This window comes from Phyllostomus discolor, chromosome 3 (assembly GCF_004126475.2).
Source record: "Phyllostomus discolor isolate MPI-MPIP mPhyDis1 chromosome 3, mPhyDis1.pri.v3, whole genome shotgun sequence".
Classification (NCBI taxonomy): Eukaryota; Metazoa; Chordata; class Mammalia; order Chiroptera; family Phyllostomidae; genus Phyllostomus; species Phyllostomus discolor.
Window position 1 is genome coordinate 187,690,831 of NC_040905.2, and position 23,456 is coordinate 187,714,286.

The 23,456-nt window shown below is 38.5% G+C and overlaps 1 long non-coding RNA gene across 1 annotated transcript; it reads right to left on the minus strand.

Annotated features, from left to right (window-relative positions):
• Window positions 1-1,449: 1,449 nt before the first annotated feature.
• On the minus strand, window positions 1,450-23,204 carry LOC118499744. Its single transcript, XR_004902268.1, has 3 exons — window positions 22,984-23,204; window positions 8,492-8,503; window positions 1,450-1,460 (listed from the first exon to the last, which is right to left on the minus strand). It is a non-coding gene; the product is annotated as an uncharacterized LOC118499744 (long non-coding RNA).
• Window positions 23,205-23,456: the final 252 nt, after the last annotated feature.

Genomic DNA, 23,456 nt, shown 5'->3' on the forward strand with positions numbered 1-23,456 from the left:
AAAGACTTGAGGTCTTACACTGGAAAGGTAGAGAATCATCAGCTGGAAAACGGATACAGGAAAGTGAAAGGTAGGGAGGAAGGAGATAAACCTGGATCCAAAAGAGAATATGAAAGAAATTTTGGACAAAGCAGCAATGAAGTGAATTGAAAGCAGCTGCAGAGGATGGGGAAAATAATGGAAGTCAGAAGAATTTGACATTGTGAAGAGCAACTGGAGCAGGAAAGTTCCAAAAGGATTTTTCTAAGTGAACTAGCACCCTATTCAATGCTTTTTTAATAACACTTCCCCTGATGATTTAAAATGAATTTATAACTTAATTATATGTAATGCTATGCACACTTATGACTGCTCTGCATTTTTGATTCGGTTCCTGTGGTCTGCCTATTTCTGAACCAGTTCATAGCTTCATTATTATCTTAATAACTTATGGGGCAAGTTGCCCTCCTCCACTGTACTTAAAAATATTTTTATTACATATCTTGAAGTGTTTGTGATGTCACCTAAACCTTGGAGTCATTTTGGAAAACTTCCAAAATCTGTCATTGGATTTGGTTAGAATTTAGAGAGTAATTTGGAGGAAATTCACACTTTTATATTTTTGAGATTTTTCATCCAGAAATTTGGTCTCTCCACTTATTCTTCTCTTGTCCCTCAGGAAACTCTGTAATTTTCTTCATCTAGTCCTGCATATCTCTTGCTAAATTAATTCCAAGGTCTCTGCACTTTTTTATTCCAATTGTGAAAGGGATTTTGTTTTCTATCATATTTTCTGGCTAGTTTGTGTTGGTTCACAAGTGTGAAACCAAAAGGCAGGTATGTGCATGTGTATATAGACATATATAAAGTATGTGTATGAGGGGATCACATATGATATAGTATATAATATGTCATGTGATATGATGTGTGTGTATGTTTATGGGCACACACACTAACCAAACCATCTACCAAAAATTCAAATTAGCTCTAAAAGTTTGTCATTTGACTAGCTCATATTTTCTAGTATTTTCTAGGTAATGACTTTGTCTCTTCCTTTCCAATATTTATTATCCTTATTTTTCCTTAAAACAATGGCTAGAAACCCCCATAATCATGTGAATATTTTCAGTAGCATTCTTTTAATTATTCCATAATTTATACTTCTTTTGATGGATATTTGGGTTCTTTTATGTTTGTGGACATTCTGAATAAAATTGCTGTGAACATTCTCATGCGCATGTCCTTTTGTGGGTTTGTTTTTGTTTCTTCGGAATAAATACCCAGAAGTACAATTTCTGGGCAACGGAACTGGTATATGATTAATTTTATAAGAAACTGTCAAGAAGTTTTCTAAATGACTGTATAATTTTATATTACCACCAGAAGTTTCCCCATAGTCTAACAGTGTTGTCTGTCTTCTCATTTTATTCATTGTAGTGGGTATGAAATGGTATTTCATTGTAGTTTTAATTTGCATTTTCCTTGAATACTAATGGTACTGAGCAATTTCATGTGTTTATTGGCTACTTGTACATCTTTCCTCCTGACCTACTGAAGTCTTTTGCCCTTTCTGTTTACCTATTATTGATTTGTAGGAAATGTGTATATCACATTTTCTCCCAGTCTGTGTCTTCCCTTTTCATTTTTGATATAGTAACTTTTGATGAGCAAAAGCTTTTAATTCCAATTTGTCACTTTCCTTTCTGGTTAGTGCTATTTACGTACTCTGCAGGAAATCTTCACGTAACTCATGTCTTTTCTTCTAGAAGCTTTATAGTTTTGCTTTTGTTTGGGTCCATGATCCACCTCTTATGTATTCTAATTTTTTTTGTGGTTATAGAATATACATAATAATGTAGAATCATATTCTTAATTGTGTTTTCCAATTGTTTGCTGCTGATCTAAAAAAATACAATTGACCTTGTGGTGTCTGGTCTTTCTAAATTCACTCAATAAAATCACAGTGGCCTTCCTAATTTCCTATGGACTTTCTAAATTCACTTCCAATCTCTAGTAGTTGTTTCCTTTCTTCCTTAAAATTTTCTATGGAAAGATCATGTCTAGGTGAGAGAAGGGATTTTAATTCTTCTTTTCCAAGCTCGACGGCTTTCACTTCTTATTCATGCCTCAATGCTATGGCTAGGAGCTCCAGTGCAATATCAAATAGAAGTAGTAAAAGAGGTCATCCATAGTTTGTTTTCTCAATCATGAGAAATGCTTTCTATATTTCAATAGTAAATATGATGCTACTATAGGTGTTTTATAGATGTTCTTCATCAGGTTAAAGAAATTTCTATTCCTCATTTACTGAATCAAAAATTACTGAATTTTGTGAAATGCTTCTTCTGTATTTATTGAGGGTTATTTTTTTCTTCCTTTATCATGTTAATATGTGAAATATATCAATATTTGGATTAAAAATTATATTTCTGGAATAAACTCACTTGTCCACGATGTATTAACCTTTTTATATATTGCTGGATTTAATACACTAACATTTTGAGGATTTTTATTAGTCAGTTTGTGCTGCTATGACAGTAACATAACACTGGGTAACTTTAGACTTCCAGTCAAGATGAAGCTATTGGTAAAGATGCTTTGCTTCCTCACACAAATACAGAAAAAGTTACAACTAGACCTCAAAACAAGTATTACCCAGAACCATCAGAAAAAATGAGCTGTATGGAAGTCTGACAACCAAGGATTTAAAGAAGCCACATTCATCCAGATGGGTGGGGGGGTGGAAACACAGAGACAGGCAGAGAGGCATGGAGACGCAGTGTGGCATGGGGAGGCTGTGGAATGGGCAGTCCCACATTCACATGTGGTGGATAAAAATTGAGAGGGATACCTCAGGAGCAAGGGATGCCAGCCACAGGCCAAATCACACAACCCAGGATTCCAGCACCAGAAAGATAAATCCCCACAACCTCTGGCTATGAAAACCAATGAGGGTTGGGACTGCAGAAGAAACTGTTGGGTTTTCAGGAGACTCCTCTTAAAGGGCCTGCATGGACTTAGAACTTACGCAGACTTACCCACTCTGGGATTAAGCACCAGGTCAACAGCTGGAAGGTCACCAGTTGCATATCGGGAGAAAGTAAAGTGACTGGAAACAGTGCAAGTGCCAGGCAAACCTCCAGAAGCCAGGCAGTGGCACTGCCCCCTCTCCAAGCACCACCACACACAGAGCCACAAAGTGATGAAATGGACTGCCCCACCCTAGCAATTACCTAAGGCTCTGCCCTGCACAATTTACAGATGCTTTTTCTACAATAGGCTGCACTACTAAGACAGGAGTCAAAGCAGTTCTACCTAATACACAGAAACAAATACAGGGAGGCTGCTAAATTGAGGAGACAAAAAAATACAGCCCAAATGAAAGAATAGAAACAAAACCCAAGAAAAAGAACTAAATGAAATGGAAATAACCAACCTATCAGACGCAGAGTTCAAAACACTGGTTATCAGGATGCTCAAAGAACTCATGAGTACGGCAACTGCATAAAAAAGACCCAGGAAGAAATGAAAGCCACACTAAGTGAAATAAAGAAAAATCTACAGGGAACCAACAGTGGAGGGGATGAAGCTGAGATTCAAATCAATGATTTGGAACATAAGGAAGAAAAAAGCATTCAAGCAGAACAGCAAGAAGAAAAAAGAATTTTTAAAAAACAAGGAGACTCTGGGACATCTCCAAACATACCAACATCTGAGTTACAAGGATGCCAGAGGAGGAAGAGGAAGAAATTGAAAACTTATTTGAAAAAATAATACAGAAAACTTCCTTAATTTGGTGAAGGAAATAGACATACAAGTCTAGGAAGCACAGAGATTCCCAAACAAGTTGGAAACAAAGAGAGAGGACCACAGCAAGACACATTATAATTAAAATGCCAAAGGTTAAAGATAAAGAGAGAATCCTGAAAGCAGGGTTACATACCAAGGAGCTCCCATAAGACTGTCAGCTGATTTCTCAAAAGAAACTTTCCAGGCTAGAAGGGACTGGCAAAGATTATTCAAAGTGATGAAAAGCAAGGACCTACAACCTAAATTATTCTATGCAGCAAAGCTATCATTTATAATGGAAGAGCAGATAAAGTGCTTCCCAGGCAAGGTAAAGCTAAAGGAGTTCATCATTACCAAGCCATTATTATGTGAAATGTTAAAGGGACTTACTTAAGAAAAAGATCAAAACTATGAGCATTAAAATAGCAACAAATTTACAACTATTAACAACTGAATCTAAAATACAAACTAAGCAAACAACCAGAACAGGAACAGAACCATAGACATGGAGATCATTTGGAGGGCTATCAGCTGGGAGGGGGGAGGGGGAGAATGGGGGGAAAGGTGCAGGGATTAGGAAGCATAATTGGTAGGGACAAAACAAACAGGAGGAGGCCAAGAATAGTATACAAAATGCAGAAGCCGAAGAACTTGTATGTATGACCCATGGACATGAACTAAGTGGGGGGACTGCCGGAGGGAATGGGGGTTCCAGGCAGAGGGGGGCAAAGGAGGAAAAATTGGGACAACTGTAATAGCATAATCAATAAAATATATTTAAAAATAAAACTTAAAAAGTGCTAAAAAATAAGACTGGGTAACTTTAAACAACATTTATTTCTCACAGTTCTGGTGGCTCTGAAGTCCAAGATCAAGGCACCAGCAAATTCAGTGTCATGTGAGGGCCGTCTTCAAGATGTAAACTGCTGACTTCACCACATTTGGGTTTTAAGATTTCAATGCATGAATTTTGGAGGGACACAAACATTCACTCTATTGCAGTGTCTATCATCATACAAAATATTGGTGAGCAACTTTCTTTTTTTGAAATGTTTTTCTCAGGTTTTGGTATCTGGAAATGCTTGCCTCATAAAATGAGTTAAGAAATGTTCCTCCTTCTCTATTTTTTAAATTTGTTTAACATTCACATTTTTTCTTCTTTAAATGTTTCATAGTACTGACCAGAGACCATCTGGACCTATAGTTTTCCTCACAGGAAGGTTTTTTTAAATCACAAATTCAGAATGTTAAATAGATAATAGGGCTATTCAGATTTTCTATTCCATCTTGTTTTAGCTTTAGTAAATTGTTCTAAAAGAATTTGAAAATATCTAATTTGTTTAATTTATTGGCATAAAATTTCCATTAATATCCCTTTATTATTCTTTTAATGTCTGTATGATCTATAATGATATTCCTTTCATTCCTAATGCTGTAATTCTTATTTTTTCTCTTTATCAATCATGACAGAAGTCTATCCATTTTATTATACTTTCAAAGGACAAATTAGGCTTTGTAAATTGTCTCTATTGTCTCTTCTATTTGGCTGATTTCTGCTCCAATGTTTATCTATTTGCTTTGGGTTTAATTTGGTCTTTTTCTAACTCCTTAAGGAGGTTTGGATACAGAGCTGGCAGTGAACAGGATTCACGTGTGAAGTACAGCGAATTCAAGCCTGGGTTTCACTTTCACTTGAAGTCTTGGAGGCTACCTCCAGGTTGTAGACACACACACATACACACACACAAACTGCTGGGCTTCAAGAGATGGTCGTCTCTGGACACACAGTGTTTCTGCACACTGCAGTACACTGCATGAGATCCAGGGCCAAAGTCCTGAAGGACCAGGGTCACTGCTCTGAACATGTCTGGACAGTCTACTGGTACACTGTCATTGCCCAGACTAAACACGAGTCTGGACTTCAAGGCAAAGATAAGGTCCTCAAGTTTAAGCTTCTTTTTCACATTTCTAGAGGTTTTCCTAGGAAATCAGTGAGGGGAGGTTGTCTAAGCATCACCATCATTGTAAGTCTGAGTTCCTGCAGATACCAGAATTTGGAACAATTACTACATGGGCCCAGATATCTATAGTTTCACAGGTTTTAACACACTGATCAATAAGTAATGTCCAACAATTTGAATTAAAAGTTTTAAAAAGTTAGTAGAGTTAGTGGGAGAAAAGGTGGATGGGAGGGCTGAGGTATTAAGACAATTATAAGGAACAATTACTACAATTTCAAATGTAACATAAGCAACGGGTTCGAAAACTGGAAACTAAAAGAATTATTGTACTTTGCCGTGTATAATGCCCACCCATGTTTTTGGCACAAACTTTCAGGGAAAAAATCTTTCATTTTAATTTTTTTAATTCAATGTTTTATTTATTTATACTTATATACTTGCTTTTTGTATTATAAAAGAATTGTAGCATTTATTTTTTAACATATTATGGTATAAGAAATTTTATGTAACAAATAATTACAAAACACAAGAACAGATAGAAAGTATTTCAGGTACTACCCACGTATAATGCACATTCTTACTTTTCTCTCAAAAATTTGGGCAAAAAAGTATGCATTACACATGGCAAAATACAGTAAGTCTGCTGCCTAGCCCCATCCCCCCAACACCGAAATCTGTAGAAGCCAGTGAATTCCAAGGAGGTTTTAAATCTAGAAAAGGAATTGAAACAATGAACTCGAGTTTTCTGGGTATCTTCTACTTTCCACAGATTTTCTCCCCCCACTTTCTAAAGGTAAGTAGTATGTCTCCAATGATTTATTGATTTCTTTTATGGACTTAAATCTGTGGAAACATTTCCACTGTGAAGTCATGAAACCGCAAAGGAGCTTGGAGAAAAACAGACACCATGAGACAGACCTGCCTCCAGCCTGGAGACTCCTTCCCACATTTGTTGAGGAATCCTCTCAATCCCTCTACCACCAGAACTATCCTTGGGGTGACCAAGTAAATCTGGAAGCTGTGTGAGCTATAATGTGGTGGTGGAGGTGAAGGTGGGGTGTACTTGCTAAGAACAATCTGCTCTGATAAAAAAATTTAACCCTGGCTGGTATAGCTCAGAGGATTGAGCTCGGGCTGCAAACCAAAGCATTGCAGATTCAATTCCCAGTCAGGGCACATGCCTGGGTTGCAGGTCATGGCCCCCAGTGACCACACATTGATGTTTCTCTCTCTCTCTCTTTCTCCCTCCCTTCCCTCTCTAAAAATAAATAAATAAAACATTTTTTAAAAAATTTAAATCAAGGCAATATTTTCGCCCTGGATCTCATGCAATTTTTCTGTAATTAAGTATCATTAAGGCATTCAATATACAATCCATCTAGCTTTTTATTCTTTCAACAACTATTTATTGAATGCCTATTATATACTAGACATTGTGCAAAGGATAAAATGGTGAGTAAAGAAGCAGAGGAAAGAAAGCTAAAAGACAATCATGAGTGGGAAGAGTAGGAATGGAGAAGAAAAAGTGAACTGCTGGTAAGCTCCTTTATTATCAAAGACTATGTTCTTGGGTCCTTGAATCAGAATAAGTAAAGTAGTTAATTCTGGATTCCTCTAACAGGCATGGCAAAGGGTGTGTGTGAGTGTGTGTGAGTGAGTGTGTGTGTGTGTGTGTGTGTTGGTGGGTTTTGGAGAAGATGAGGGAGCATAAGGAGAATACCTCAATTTCTGCCCAATAGAAGTGGGAGGATGGAATCGCTGATGTTCCAGAAGCTAAGAAAGGAAAAATGTAAATTATTTTCTTCACGCATGTGGTTTGCACAACATCCTCCAACATAAGACTCCCACTTGGGTCCTAAAGTTGGAAAAATCTAGGGAGTATGAAGAAGGGGAACAGAGCCACAAGCCTTGACACAGTATACTAGGTGTCAGCACTAGCAGACCAACTCTTAAAGGGAGACCTTTGTAGGGTATTCTCTAGGCTCATTAGCCATGTGCACTGTGAATCTAGAGTAATGTCATTTACCTAAGATGTAGAGATGTATTTCTCACATAATTCCCTGATGTGCGGGGAGGGTAGCACAGAATGATTTCTTCAGGTGGGGGTCATTCGAACAGCTCCTAAGAATTCCTTACCCCAAGTGGTATTTCCCATGGTGACTGAAATTCGGTTTCACTGCTTCAGAACCCATCTTATCTTTACATCTCACTAAAACCACAGAAACAGTTATAACATAGTATGTATAGTGATTAAAGATTCTGAAATGAGACTGTTCTGTTCACCTTGGGCTTCATCACTAATTGCTCTGTGACTCTGGGGTATGTATGTTTCTTAATGATAGTTAAAAATTACACTTATTTTGCATGTAATCATACAGCAACTATGCAGCCAAGCACTTTACATATATTTACAAATATTAATTCTCAATATGAGTTGCCATTATTACCATTATCATTTCATAGATAAGGAAACTGAGGCACATATGTAACTTATAGGTCCAAAACTAGTAAGTGGAAGAGCTAAAATTCAAACGTAAGCACATAGCTACTACACTATGATCCCCTCTCAAACCCTCTAAGGCACTATACCTACCTCAGAGAGTAGGTGTAAGGATTAGGTTAAGATAATGCTTGTAGACGTTTATTACTATTATTATTTCATATAAATCAATTCTTTAAAAAAAGGAGTGGTACCCAGCAAATAATTCAATTTTACTGAGCTATTAGGTATTAAGCTACGTATTATATCCTAAGTGTAAGACTTGATTCCTACCCTGAAGAAACTCACAGAATTCAAGGCTTACTTACATTGCTCCCCTATATAAAAACTGCAAAGGCTCTACAATGCTTTCAGAAAGCTCGCATCCCTAACTGAGGACAAAGGTCCATCACATTTGACCCCTTCTTGCCTTTCTGGCCTCTGCTTCTGCCACTGCCGCCCTCCACACTTCAGCCTGAGCTACTTATTGTTCAAACATGCAAGGCATTTCACATCTCCCTGACCTAAAACATGCAGCTCCATCAGCCTGGGAAATTCCCATCCCTATCTCCATTTCCAACTTCAATATTTAACTCAGATCTTTCTAGAATTACCCTCCCCTGCTAGATTAGAGGCTCCTTCTCCATGCTCCCAAGAAATTGCCCATTCACTGCACTTATTACATTGTACGGAAACTGTTCTGCTTACCTGCCTCCTCCGCTATTCTTTAAGCTCCTTGAGGACATATTGTCATAGTAGTCTGTCTCTTAGTTCCCAGAACATATGAACAGTAGACACTTAATGAATGTGTACAGAATGAATGAACAAATTAATGGACAAACTTTAGTTACTGTTCTTAAAGAATTATAATAATTTAACGGAAGAATGAGTAAAGAATGAAACTGACTGAGAGGGTCTATAATGGCATCTTTGAGGAGGTGGCATCTGACTTGACTCTCTCTGACAGGGGAGTACTTGGATCAATGGATATATGCAGAGGACCTCCCAGTAACAAAAGGTCTGAAGAAAGGCCCTCGAAGGAACTTTTAGGGCATAATAAGTAAGCCTCTGCGACTAGAACATAAGGAAGAAACAGAGCATGAGGGCATACTGGCAATAACTGGGAATCACAGAGAATTCAGACCTATGCTCAGGAAATTTTCAATTTAAAAAAATCTTACCACTACAAATAATGCTATCAGCTCTAATTCTTCTATTTGTATTTCTTTTCATTCATTCCTAACTGACCCCTGATGACCACATCAAAAATAGAGCTCTAACTATGGCTCAGTTGATTGAAGCATCCTCCCACACACCAAAGGGTTGCAGGTTTGATTCCCAGTCAGGGTACATACCTAGGTTGCAGGTTTGATCCCTGGGGCACATACGGGAGGCAGCCAATCAGTGTTTCTCTCTCACATCAATGTGTTTTTTTTTCTCTCTCCCTTCCTCTCTAAAACCTATAAAAAACATGTCCTCAGATGAGGATTAAAAAAAAATACAGCTATATTTACAAGGAGAAGTTATAGCAAAGGGTAGAAATGGAGAAAGGAAAAATAGTATGGAGAGAAAAGTAGGAAGAAACTACTCTAAATTAAAATACTAAGCAGATAGTGTCTCATCTGTAACAGAGCAGGAACCATGTCATCAGCAGTTTGATTATTCTTGTCCTTTTACTACACACATTTCTGTAACAGAACCACACTAACTAATTTAGGATGTAGAGGCAAGAAATCCCTGGAGGCAACCAATATCATTTCAGAAAGGAAACCCTTTGGCCCATGTACTTTACACTGTACCTAATTAGCCACTGGCATTACTAAAGAGTTAGTGAATATGGTCCAGTATTGAATACATGTTACACAAGAACAAAATGCACAACCACTGTACTCACTGTGCTCCCTGATTTAAGCACCAACTCAATATTTACTGTACACCTGTTATAGGAAAGACTGTTCTTGGCTCAGACAGAAATACCTGGATAAATCTGGCATGATCCAGACCTTGAAAGAATGCACAGAGTAGGTAGGCCAAATGCATACATGATAGTGCAATTCAGACTGTGATGAATGTATGAAAAATGTAGCATGGAAGTAAAAAAAGAGTCATTCATTAATCTTAACAGGAGAAATGGGGGAAGATTTCATGGTAGGGTTAACTGGAACTCCTAGGAAAAGTTTTCATTATGTTTCTTTTTTATTCTTATAATGTTTTAAATTATAGAGGTGATATATGTTCATTATCAAAATAATAAAAATACAGACAAATAATCATAAACTATATTTTTGTATATGCTATTTTAAAGTTTTATTTATAAAAATTAGACATTGTACATTATTTTCAGTAAGCAGCTTTTTTTAAGCAGCATCTTTCTATGTTATTTACTATACTTCTACAACTGATTATTTTTTTAAAGATTTTTTTATTTATTTATTTTTAGAGAGGGAAGGGAGGGAGAAAGAGGAAGAGAGAGAAACATCAATGTACGGTTGCTGGGGGTCATGGCCTGCAACCCAGGTATGTGGCCTGACTGGGAATCGAACCTGCAACACTTTGGTTCGCAGGCCGCGCTCAATCCACTGAGCTACACCAGCCAGCCAGGGCTTACAACTGATTTTTATATTTACTTAAATAGGTGCATATGTCCCTAAGATCGGATGTCCTTCAAGAATGCATTTCGCCCTGGCTGGTGCAGCTCAGTGGACTGAGCTCGGGCTGCGAACCAAAGTGTCGCAGGTTCGATTCCCAGTCAGGGCACATGCCTGGGTTGCAGGCCATGAGCCCTAACAACTGCACATTGATATTTCTCTCTCTCTCTCTCTCTCTCTCTCTATCTCCCTCCCTTCCCTCTCTGAAAATAAACAAATAAAATCTTTAAAAAAAAAGAATGCATTTCATGTTCCTTTTAAGCCACTGAATACTGGGTAATATTGTAATGTACTCAGCTTCACACTTTCCACAAGTGGCAATTAAATCACTTCTAAGACGCAAATTAAACATTTGGTTTTCAGGGCTGCCACTTAAAATTTCACATCAAAAATCATCCTTAGGAAATCCATAACCATTACTTTATAAGAATATATGCAAATATATGGCATTATCCGTAACTTTAAATAGGCTTTATCCCCCTACAAATGGGTTTATAAAAGTATTTACTGTATCATCTCAGAAACAAGAAGTTTAGCAACAGCAGTCTCCTGATTTTGATAATCTCTAAATGGCCGGCAAAAAGTAAACTGTGAACCTTTTCCAACCCTAACCCTCTACATTTTCCGGACAATTGATTCCACATAAGGGTGCCAAATTACTACTTGTTCTGTGAAATATGTTAACACTCTTGATAAACAAAGCTGGAGCTAAAGATCTTCCCTAATTATTCTAACTCCAGCCTTTCAGGATTCTTCCAAAGAAGTCATCCACACCCCAGTCACCCCATCTTAGCAATCAAGTATAGAATCTGGCCCCTCGCCACTAGAGGGGGTATTTCTTCTATTGGTTTCTTTTTCCCCTAACTTGGCTCACCAGAATTTCTGGTTGAACTAGAAATAAGCCTCAAGATCAACATCCTGACCTTTATTTCCCCTTCATATTGTGTGGCCCTTTCTTGTCATTTCAGGCTGGAAGTTGCCACAAAAACATCAGCTTCAATCCTAATTACTGTTATTATTATGCCCCACATCCTACTCCATTGCCTTTTTACAAGCTACACAGAGCTGATTCTCCAGACTTTGACACCTGTTTACTGGAAAATAACCAGAAAATCCAACCAAGCTTGAGTATTCTTTTTTAAGTTTTCTCATTTCCCTCTACACCTTATTTTATTTAAATCATAATAATGCTATGAAAAAAATTAGAAAAGAATTAGTAACAAATTTCAAACAAACTCAATGTCTTTAAGTGATCTGCCCAAGATTTTTCAAGTAGCAAATAGTAAAGCCATAATGAACATTCAAGTGTCCTGACCCCAAGATCACTTCTGGTGCTGCTTACTCTGTGCCATGAATAAAAGGCCCTAGGTGACAAAATGGACCAAGTAATTATTACCATACCAGTCTAGACCAAATATCTTACAATTACTTATTTAACTCACTATTAATTCTGGCAAAGATTATACATCTTCTTAGAAAGGTCCCCACTAGCCACAAAGTAGTCACAAAGTGAAGAAGGAGTGGATAAGAGATTTGGAGAAAAGGGGGCAGAAGGGTGAAGGAAGAGAGGAAAATAAATGTATTAAACAACCTTGAGGCCAGACATAAGATGCAAAATATGCAAGAGAAGGAACTGAAATCAGAGCAAGAAATCAGAATCAGAATCAGGAAATGGAATAAACGACAAACAGGAGCAGTCACACCACCAGATATCTGAACAATCCAAGACTCCAGAAAAGGTGGATGCCGACTGGTTCCTTGCTGCTTTCTTTAAAAAAACTGCTCTAAGGCAGAGTCCCTGAGAGAAGATTGAGATTAGCCAGTTAGAATCTGCATCCACTTTATGAAGCCAGAAGGCAGGGGAGGGAAGAACCTCTGATTTTATCGGAATAAAATCAAAGCCATCTGACATGAATCTGCTTAGGACAAAGTAGGTATATAACTCAGAATGCTTTTGGCTGCAAGTGACAAAATCCCAGACCACACTGGCTTACACAATAAGGAACTGTATTATCTCACAGAACTAGAAGTTCAGAGGGAAGGCAGACCAAGTACAATACAATCAGCAGTTCAGTAAGGTCATCAAGGGCTCAGGTTTCTTCTTTCTGTGTTCTGGCATCTTCTAGATCAGATTCACCCAAAACTAGTTTCTCCTAACATGACTTGGACAGGTCTAACCATCATTTTCAGAGAAGAGGCACCATCTCTTTCTTCATCTCTTTTTAGGGATGAGAAACCCTTTCCCAAAAGCACTCTGGCTCTCCTCCAGACTCCCTTTCACATCTCATTAGGCAGGATAGGTTACAAGCCATTCATTCCTAACCCTTCATTGGCAAAGGTCATGGAATTAACCAAGATTGCTTAGACTAATCACCTGGGGTGGAATGAATGCTACAGAGTCAATCACTAGGACCAAATCACAGGCAATTTATAATGATGAGTATTATTGTGACACTGTTTTTACTCCATAACAAACCTGTAATTTAATTATGCTGCTTCTATAATCTTAACTATGAGGCATGTGCTCTGCCTGAGATTCAGATAATTACTCTTTACTCACATCCTATGTTTACCACCATAAACTTTATAGTTATCAAATATAAAATATTTCATAACTTTCTTGTTCAATCCAGTAATTAAAAAAAAAACTTGAATGTAGGAGGTAAAGAACTTAAGACACGTGGACATGAACTAAAGGGGGGGAATGTGAGTGGGAGAGGGTGTGCAGGGTGGAGGGGGATGAGAGGGGGAATGGGACAACTGTAATAGCATAATCAATAAAATATATTTTTTAAAAAATTGAATGCAACATTTTAGAGCGAAAATAGTAAGCATGTTTGTCTCCCATAGCAATTCCAATAGATACTGCTACCTAGAATCCCAATTCAAGAATGACCCAAAGCTCAGTCTGGATCCAATAGGAAATAGTGTTATGAATGATTGGTGATATGTGCCATGGACTTGAGTTTGGGCACAACACAGGGCATATATGTGCCAATTCTGATTTACAGAAATCTCTTTAAATAATTTTCCAAGGATAATGAATTTCTCCTTATTTTTACTTTAGTGAGGACCCAATCAAATCCCTCCTCTCACTTAACTCTTTCCATCTAATTTACATACATATACACATAATATACATCAAGCATGAACCTAAAAAATTATTTTATATATAGTGGGAGAGTTCTGCAGACATTCTGGAACCAAACCCCTTTTGTAAGTCCACAGAAAGACTTGGCAGAATGGCTTCATTGACAGTGTCTCACTTAAAGGAAGCAGGGTAGGTCTTTGGGGCCCAGGCCGAATGTGGGCCTAGGCAGGACTAAGGAACAGAAGGAAAAATAGAATGGCAGTCCACTTCCAATTAAAGTGGACAGGCCCAGACTCACAAGCAAAAGGCAGAGAGGAAGCAAAATCTAATCCTGGACAAAGGTGACTAATCAATAACTGGAGAATGCTTAAATAATGGCAGACTACCAACACTATGCAGTTACTGTGCATAAAATGTATTTGAAAAGACACTATTAAAGAACAACTGTGGTTATTCCTGGGTGAGTTAATTTATGGCTTTTTTTCCCTTTTGTCCTTCTATTCCTTATCTACATTTTTCTGTGTGTCCTGTACTGCACATGCACTGCCTTTTTAATGAAGAGGAAAAAAATAAAGGAAACATGTTTTTATCTTATCGCTCGGTGGTTTGGTTGTTCCAATTAACCTCTTAGCATCTTGCAGTTATGATCAAGCTTGTTCAAATATTCTGTTGTTAGGCAGGTAGGTTATTTTAACTTCACAAGCAAAAAAAGTGCTCTTGTAACTGAAAACTAATTTGAAATGTAAAAGAAGAAAAATTAGAAAAACCCCTAGGAAATGAATCAAAAGTGTTTAACCACCCTATATACACCAAAATCACCACCACTCAAAAAACTAGTAACTTAGGACATTCGGGGTTTTTACCAAATCATTGTCTGAGCCAATTTGTCCAGTTGACTCGTTTGCTTTCAACTAAACTGTACTTGGCCAAACTTGGTTTCAGCCAAAATAAACTCAGATTGGTGTTGGACAAACAATATACTACCAACACTGGAGAAAGTCTGAAAGTAGAGATAAGAAATATGATCCCAAAAAAAGGATTAATAAAAAAGAATAGGCAAGATGCCCTAGACTCTAGACAAATCTGACAGAGAAAGATTATCTGGTGCAATGGTTCAAAGTGGAAAAGAGTGTTTTATCAAGGAGCTGTAAAACCAGCTCAATTAGCTTCGAAAGTGCTAGCAAGGGTATCAAGTAAATTCCCTTTCATCTGCCTGCTTGGACACTTTCCCCTAGGTGAAAAGTGGCAGGGTTTCCCCTAAGTTCCCTAGATGAAAAAACTTAATCTTCTTGGGGTTCAAATTAAAAACATGTTCCCCAAATCATTCATCCATAATCACTTTCTCAAATAAATGAGGTTCTGGAGTGGCCAGTGCATCGTGAAGAATCCAAACCACTTTTTTTGGCATATTATGGTTCCCATTCCAAATTACAAAAGGTAATAATACCTCCTACTGTCGGTCAGAGCAGATGTGGCAAATGATATGAATCTGTACAGAGGAAAGCAACATGAATTGAAGTGCCTCGGGAGTAAAGGACCCAGGCAGTGGCAAAGCTGATTAACATGGCGATAGAGTGCTAGAAGACACCTCTGGTTTGAACAGTCTTCTAAGGAACCTGATTACAGTTCCTGTAATCAGGGTTTACAGGACCCTGATTAGGGTTAGGGTTTCTTTTTAACCAGTTACTGCTCACTAAAATATCCTGGACAGCTTTCTGAGCAGCCTCTATTGACTCAGATATGAAGGGTCTGCCAGGCTGCTGGTGTTGCTGAGGAAAGCAAGGAGGCAGCACAGTGAAGGACATCTTTGGCATCAGAGAAGGCATTCTATAGGAAGGGAAACAAGAGAACTGTATTCCTATTTGATCACGACAAAGTATATGGGGGTGGGTAGATTTAAGTTTTGTTGTTTTTGGTAAGAAGCAAAACAACGTAGAGACGGACTGTTATTCACTAGTGATGCTGGAACTGAGCAGCCTTTAGGAAAACATTTAATTGGACCCATTCCTTAGCCATACACCAAGAAAAATGGGTCAAAAATTTAAGCGTGAAATAGAAACCACAAAAGTAGTAGAGGACAACATGGGAAAATTCTTTTAGCCTTGTAGTAGGAGAGGCTTTTCTAACTATGACACAAAATCCAGAAGTCATAAAATTCAACTACATTTTAGAAAAAAAATCTACAGAGCAAAAACATCGTAAGCAAAGGTGAAAAGCACAGGCCAAATCGGTAAACAGGTAATATACCAACTTACATATTACAAAGGGCCAATCTCCAAAATGATAAAGTAGGCTCAAGGTTATTTTTAAATGACCTCATCCCTCCCAGAAGAGGCAAAGGGTAGTAACAGACACTTCACAAAAAGGAAATACAAATGGCTCTCAAAGATATGAAAAGATATTCAAACTCGCTCATAAGAAAAATAGAAACTAAAACTACATGATGATAGCACTTTTCACCTATCAGATTGGAAAAAATCCAAAAGTTCGGTAACACATTTTGTTGGCAAGAATATGGGTAATCACGCATTCTCAAACACTTCCGGTGGGGGTGTAAACTGTACAACCTCTACGGAGGGCAATTCGGTGATACCGTTAGAGTTACCATCAGGTAACTCTTTGGTCAGCAACTATACTTTTAGGAATATACCCTACAAACATATGTCACACGTGTGAAATAATCTATGTAACAAAAGTATTTACTGTAGCATTGTTTGTATCAGCAAGAGATTGAAAATGTCCCAAAAGTCCATCAATATGGGGCCAGTTAAATAAATGATGTTATAGCCACACAGTGATGTGGAAGAGATCTCCAATTATACTGTTAAAGTGAAATATATCTTGGATATTTTCCCACTGTTATGGAAAGAACTCCACACTGTAAGTGAAAAAGGCATAATAATACATACAAGCTTCCATTTGTACAAAAAAGGAGAGGAAAACAGAATTTATATTTGCATTGGCTTCAATATGCATTTTAAAAGGCTGTAAGGATGGGAACTGAGTAGATTGGGGACAGGAGTGGAAGGGAAACTTTTTAGTGCTAAACATTTTATTGTCTGTTTAAATCATGTGAATGCATTGCCTTTACAAAAATTGAATCTTAGAATGTTTAATAAAGTAAATGTTTAGAAGATATAATTCAAGATCCCAAATAATATTCTACATTTGGATCCTTAGTCTATGGATAACAAATAGTAGACAAGTGACTGCACCCAGAGGCCGTGAACAGCAGCATCCAGAACTGGAAAACTAAGTCAGGGTTACAGTTGGAAATCCAATGACTGGAAGTGAAGAACTCCTGCTTAACAGGCCATCTATGCCCAGAGAAGAGACAGTGAAGAAAAGAGAGAAGAACATAGTCTCATGAAAGTGTCATAGCAGAAGCAGCACGCCGAAATATTTAAGAGATAAGCCAGAGATTAATCCTTGGGGTACTGGGGTCGAAAGGTGGTACGATCCCTTAGGATACCTGAACTGGTTCTTAGTTCTGACAGAAATGTCACCGAGAGGTGTATGTAACTCTGGGGTACTACCCTCCACACGGGCACCGAGAAGACTAAGCTGTAAATGGTGGAACAGGGAGGTAGAGTTGACAGCAGCACAATAGCATACAGCAGGCCTGCTCCATTCCTCTCTTATGCCTAATCCCCGAGTAAAGCTCTCTCAGAAAGGTCAGTAAAGCCACAAGACTGGGTAGGATAAAGAAAATAGAGTATTCTGAATAGAGATTCTTAAAAACTACTTTCATTCATTCATCAAATGCTTACAGAGCACCTACTCTGTGCCAAGAACTGCTCTAAATGCTCAATAATTTCATCCCCCAGAATAAACATGGCCAAGGTAGTTTAAACAAAAAAGACATTTTAAAAGATTCTGAAATAAATAGAAGCTTCTCTCAAAAAATTCTGAAATACAAAAAGTCTCTAAAAGTCAATTGACAACTATAAAGTGCTACAAAACTATGGTAAATTGATTTCAAATTTTATTCAGTTTATTCTATTTTTTTAAAGTGAAGATAGTAATTTAACATATGGATTTAAAGTAAGACATCATTTTCAGAAGTCAAAAATAATAAGGTAGTTTATTTCAATTTCACTGAATTAAAATAGCATAAATCTTTAAAATATGTCTTCCTATCCTCATCACTACAATTGATAAAACAGGAAAACGTAACTGGAAAAGGGAACTAATTCAGAACAGATGTTAGGGAGGAATTTTTCCAGTAGTAAACTATAAACATGCGGAATAAATACTGGAAAATGTATTATGGTTTAAAAAAATATCAGAATCAGTTACTAATTACATGATCTAAGCGGGAAACCAAATACCTAAATATGTGGAACAGGCATTTTAAAAATAGCCCTAAATTAATGGACAAAAGGTTTTTACTATCCAAACTGAGATGATACATTAACATGTAATGTGCTAAAACTCAGGTATTTCCCAATGCCTATGCAGTCAGCTCTTATTTATCCACAAAGAGGTACCCAACTGCAAACATGCCAAGTTTGCAAACAAAATTTATTCTTTCTGCTTGCTTTGCTGAACATTTTTTCAACTTAATAGCTACTTTGTACTTTTCTTTTGTCCTGACTTCTTAATATTGCACTTTCTCCATTCACTCACCCTCTAAAAGGAGTTACAAAGACTTGCAATCCCACCATCACCAGTCCTTCTCTAGGAAAAACGCAGAAAGGACAGTTCTGCCTTGGCTGCAACATTTAAGAAGAAATGGCTTATTCCTAGCACACAGTGAAGATCAGAGAACTGGAAAGGAACAAACAACAGAATCCATTCCAATGAAAGTTTATTAATTTGTATGAAGTCAATTTGTGTTTCATTCATATTCAAATGATTGTACAAAAACAAATTTCAAAGCTAAAAATACAAGATGACTTTTGGACTATCCAGGTTTCTACTTGTTTCCACTTCACGGAGACGCAAAGGCTGTGATACTGGCAGTACAGTAACTCTCTCAGGCCGCCAAGATCCCACTCAATGGCTACAGTTAATTATCATGCAGGTCCAAGCAGCTACATATAATGTTACTACCAATATTACTACTACAAGCACGCGTGTTAAATACAAAGAGTTAAGGAGCCTCCTGACTACAGCAATCACGCAGTGACAGAACAGACCAGAATTGACTCATGATTCACAATACTTCACAAACCTAAAAAAGCACTCCTTTACAGCCTGAAACATCCTTAAAAATCATATAATGAGCCCAACACTATAATTTTACAGATGATGACATTAACGCCCCCCCAAAGGTAAATTAATTTATGCATAGCTGGGCAACTTCATAGCAGCAAAGCCAAATCCAGGCCTCTGAGAAGCAACCTTGATGGTCTCCACGAAATACTGCATCCCACTCTTGGATAATATGCTGTATATGTGAGGTGATTGTTTGTTTTTAAGGGTTAGGTGATGGGAAAGAAGTGAGCAGTTATATGTGGAAAGAGACATTTACTTTACCCATCAAATCTAGCCAAACTGTAAATCTTATTTCTCAGACATAAATTATATCCTGAACTGATTTATCACGTGTGAGTAATAACTTTTCTCCCCAAACCACTGTGGTCTTCCAGCATGTACAAAAGACAGGGGAAAGCATGACTGAGAAATAAATTACCCTTTTTAACTGGAATGCAAGCTTGTCCTTTTATTTACTAATGAACAGAAAAATATTATTTAATGAGATTTTAAAATATTATCATCACTTATACTAAGTAATCTTTCCATCTTGGGTTTTTACTCTTTCCCAAAATTTTCTATAACATAAAAAGGGTTTCCTGATCTTCTGCTTTTTCTTTATTAAAGTAAATTTTAATATTCTAAGTCACATGGGCCTGTTTCTAAAACTTCTAACAAATCATAATTTCAAAATCTCTTTGCCTAGTTTACTTCTGCATATATAGAGTCATACACATCTATTTAAATATATTTTGGAAAGGTTAAGAGATTCAAAAATTAATACATTTAACTGGCTATCATAGATGCCATGGTTCTCAATTTTCTAAACCTCAAGAAATTTCCCCCCCAAAAGTTATTAACATTTCCTAGCCTACAGCATCCAGTTTATCACTGAAGCAGCCTAAGAGAAAATGCAAATAAAGGGGGAAAGAGAATAGAATGAGAGTCAAACCAAAAGCCTACCAGGAAAAAAGAAATCAAAGGAAATCTTCCTACGCAGATATTACAGGTACAAGCCAAACTGCAATTTCCTTGTATCATCTTGGAGCTGTCTGGACTTGCGTGGGCACCTTAAGAAGGTATGTTCAGTCACGAGTATCGAAAGTTCAGGTAAGGAAAACAACTAATGTATGATCTCATATACGTCCATTCATGCCAAGGCAATCTATTCATACAATTTGTTACTTCTATTATTAATTCCAATTTAAATGGGGGAATATTTTATGGATATTTACTATCCATATTAAACTTAAGGGCCAGAGAAATTTCAAAGATATGTGAGGCATGCTTCTGAAGCTTATAGTTCGACAGGGGAATGAGCACTAGATACAAAGACTAAAAACTAGGCAGTTAATTACAAACTTTATGAAGGACTAAAGCACAACCTGAGTTCATTTCTTGAGCTAATTTTAGAGGAAGGGTAAAATTTCAATAAGCAGAGAAGGGGAAAAAGGAAATGCCATAAAAAGGAACACTATGAACAAATGTGGGAAGGTAGATGTTTGCAGAACAAGTAAGGATACCAGTCTGACTAGGACAGAGAAATCCTGTGGAAATTAAGAGAGCACCATGTAAAGGCTTTGGGGCTTTATTGTAGAGACAATTTGCAACTGCTGAAGAGTTTTGAGGCTGAGAGTGATACAACAAAAGCCATATTTTAGGGAGATTAATCTGGAGATGACAGAATTGATAAAGAAGGGATGGTGTGCAAGTAGGTCAGATAGAAAACTACTATAATCTTCCCACGTTCCTGAGCCCCATACACTTAAGTATATGTTGATGTAGCTCGTTACTACATTTTATATGCATATCTTAAATACAGTATAGGACTTCTATACCGATTCTAGAAAAGCTGGATTTACATACAACTTTTTTGGTTACTTTTACTTCCTATATTTACTTTAGTTAAACAATTTCTGGCTTGGAATCTTTTACCTTTCTTCACCCAATCTTTGCATTAATAAGACTCATCATCATTCTTTACAAATTAGCAAGATTAACAAACTTACGTGGAATTGCTTAACAAGAATATTTAAAGTAATGTTTAAGTTCCACTTTATTAAAGCAATTGCTTTATATCACACACAAATTTCCAAAAAAAAAAAAAGTCCTATTTCCAAGAGAAAGAGCACTTTCATTCTTGCAGGTTATACCTACGAAACCAAAACATGAAAGTTAATACACAGTGAATCTGTAAGTTACTGCATAGAAAGAGTTTTGACAGATTGGCTGCCATAACAGAAACTAACTGCTTTCTTTGCTTTGTTTATATAAACTAGGCCACACGTGAATGTCTGTCCCTCTTCTAGAAAAAGGGCCAAACCACATAAGTTTTTAACATTTCATAGATTAAGGTAGTCTTATGCTACTTGACTTCCTAAAAAGAGAGATTTATGAAGTATGAACTTTGATTTAATAAAAAATAGTCATCTAAAAGGTAATTCAGATTACTGCAAAAAGTCATACATATTCCTTACAGAATATTATGCCTGATTTCTAGTAAATCAGGCTTTTGAAAAGTTACAGAACAGATATTAATTTGAAAAAGAGAAGAGAATGATTCGTCCCATTTGAGGTTACCTAAAGAACTGCATATGTTTAGGGACTTAGGATTAAGAAGAAGATGGTGTCCCAGTTTGTAAGAGAGCTGTGTCTCTGCTTCCATGACTTTCCATTTGAGTGCAAAAATGGTGCCAACTTATCAGTGACCACTGGAACCTCGCCAACAGTCAGTCCAGTTTCCTAGTCAGAAGCACTGCCAGCTGATTGGTTCAGGGAAATCAGACAACAGCCCTGCGCCTCACAGTCATAAAGGAACAAAGATTGGTGATCACACTCAGGAAGGGGAAGATGTAAGGGGGTGGGGGGCAGGGAAGCACAAAACTAACCAACACAGATGTCCAGAAAGATACACCTACCCAAAGAGAAAAATGCTTAACCTGGAGATACGCAGCAAAAAAAAAAAAAAAAACAGAATTAGTTTTAATTCACAGTAAACAAAGACGCAGGTTTAAAACTGAGAGAACAAACTTGGTTAGTGGCTTTATATCTACCTTGAAAGGGCAAGGACCTTTTACATATTAACATTTAGACAACGCAGCTTATTAAATAAATTCGTTGAAAGATGTCCTGTTTCCTAAAAAAAAAATTACCTAATTTTAGGGTTTCTCCTTTAGTGTGATTCCAATTCAGCATTAAGATTTCAAATTCAAGGAGGAATGGGTGGGGTGCAGAACACATGCAATTTTTACAGCATGGAAATAAAAGTATTTTTAAACCTTCTTGGGGGTAAAAAGTTAGGCAAGAATACGTGGAAATTGTCAAGTGCTTCTCTACACACCCACCCACCAGATACCATCGCAGCCGACTAAGGGAGTCTCCCTCTTCTTGCCTGACAGCTTCACTTTCTTTGAGGTCTGAAGCTGGTGATCACACTGGCCCGTCATGGTATTTTCAGTTAACAAAGCAGTTACTCAACAGGGGAAAAAGCCACAAAGGAGCAGAGCAGCTGCTGCTGCACCCGTGATGCAAGTGCAGGATGAGCCCGGGGCCGCCACCGCTGCCTCGGCTCCTCCGTGACGTCTGGGAGGGGTATCCCCGGCTCTCAGGAAGTGGTGGCCGCGGGCGGCTCCGCCCCCACGCGACTCCGGGCAGGCCAGGCCGCCCGGTGGCAAGGCAGACGGGACTGCCGGCTGGCGGGAATCACCGTCCGTCACACGCGAACACCAAGAGGGCCGCGAGCCCCGATCTCTCTCCCGCGCCAACCCTCATGGCGGACCCCCGTCCTCTCCCGTCAAAGCCCCCGCCGCCCTCTCTCCCACAGCTCAGACCACTCACCCCGACCCCCAGCGCCAAGCCCGGACCAGCGTCGCCGGTCACCAGACGGGTTCGAGCGGAGTCCAAGATGGCTACCCCCCCACCCCCTCCGCACTCCTGGAGGGGTCAGGGCGCCCCCTCACGCGCCGCGCTCGCGCCCGAGCCCTGGCTAAAAATAGCCAGGCCCGACTATATTTGGTGCGGCCGGATCCCAGCGCGGCCGCGCGCACCACGCCCCGCCGGGCCCCGCCCGGCGCGCCCTGCCGCGCCCCGCCCCGCCCCGCGCGGCGCTGAATGGAGAAGGGGCGGGGGTGACGGAGAGGGAACCTACTCCGCTATCTGCGGCGCGCGCCCGCGACTGGGCCGGGCCAATGGCCGAATTTAGTAACACGGCCTGCGTCAATCACGCGCCTCGTGTGCGTCAGCGCCGCGCGGCTCCAGGTCCTGCTCCCCCCACCTCCCAGCCTTTGAATGGATACAATGCAGCAGCGCCC